General features: G+C 59.5%; 1 protein-coding gene across 4 annotated transcripts in view; it reads left to right on the top strand.

Moving 5' to 3' along the window:
* Positions 1 to 492: 492 nt before the first annotated feature.
* Positions 493 to 971, top strand: part of MEAK7 (MTOR associated protein MEAK7) — a 23,117-nt gene continuing 22,638 nt past the window's right edge. For 2 of the 4 annotated variants that reach the window (XM_019635231.1, XM_019635227.1), the window contains exon 1: positions 493 to 584. The gene's annotated coding sequence lies outside the window, so the exon portion shown is untranslated. Of the gene's footprint in view, positions 632 to 971 lie in introns of all 4 variants that reach the window. The other 2 variants (XM_019635230.1, XM_019635228.1) reach the window with 1 other exon arrangement.

The raw sequence follows: 971 nt of genomic DNA, 5'->3' as shown, positions 1-971 counted from the left end.
TACTCTCGCTATGTCTCCTTTTTGGGTCCATTCTCCTCCTCAGGTTATAGTGAACCTCTACGTGCAGCCTGTTTTTCATCTATTCCCTCATCCCAGCCATACCTCCCTTCCAGCCACACCCCTCTTCCAGCCATATCCCTGTTTCTCCCACATCCCAGCTACTGTTCTCTACTCCAGCCCAGACACCCGTTCCCTCCCCAGGCCGGCTTCCCTGGCTTCTCACCTGAATCATCATCACCCGCTCTCTTTTCCAGACCTTCCTCCCCACAGCAGCAGCAGTATTAATCCAGCCCCTTCCAGCCTGCAGCTGCCTGTTGGCCCCACCCATACCCCGCCCCTGCCAGGCCCTGCCCATAGCCCCGCCCTCACCCGTTATTACCAACCTATTCCCCATGAGGTGCATTGCATTGGCTGACTCCTGTATAGGACTCCGCCCCCCTCGGCTTCCACTTCTGCGATTGGGGCAAATAGCTGCCCGTCAGCGCTGTCCCTTGACACCAGGGCTGGCTGCTCCAGGGGAAAATTCTTGGACAGCTGGACCGGAAGGAAAGTGAAGTCCAGGTCGGTGCTGCCGGAGGGCAGAGGTGAGCTGGACGGAGGCGCTGCGCTGGCCCGGGGCCTGGAGGCAGGGGTAGGATCAGGGGCAATGGCCTTGGTTCTGGGAGCGAAGGTGCCCAGAGTCGCCTGGGCCCTGTGCCACCTTGGCTGCCCATGCCTTCAACCTCGGGGTGGCGGTGGGGATGGTGAGGGGCGATAGGGGAACAGCTGCGAGGCAGGGAGGGTCTCCCTGTGTGGTCAGTCGGAGCACAAAATCACCGGGCACCTCTGCCTTTCCTGTGGTAGAGATAAGAGGGTCTAAGCAGGTGCCATTTCCAGATACCCGGCTAGCTGTCCCAGAGGCATCATGGGGGTTATGCTGGAGTGTATATGTGTGTGTGTGTGTGTGTGTGTGTGTGTGTGTGTGTGTGTGT

This window comes from Hipposideros armiger, unplaced genomic scaffold, assembly GCF_001890085.2.
Source record: "Hipposideros armiger isolate ML-2016 unplaced genomic scaffold, ASM189008v1 scaffold_19, whole genome shotgun sequence".
NCBI lineage: Eukaryota > Metazoa > Chordata > Mammalia > Chiroptera > Hipposideridae > Hipposideros > Hipposideros armiger.
The sequence above is the reverse complement of the archived record's forward strand: the minus strand, read 5'-3'. Positions and strand labels throughout refer to the sequence as shown.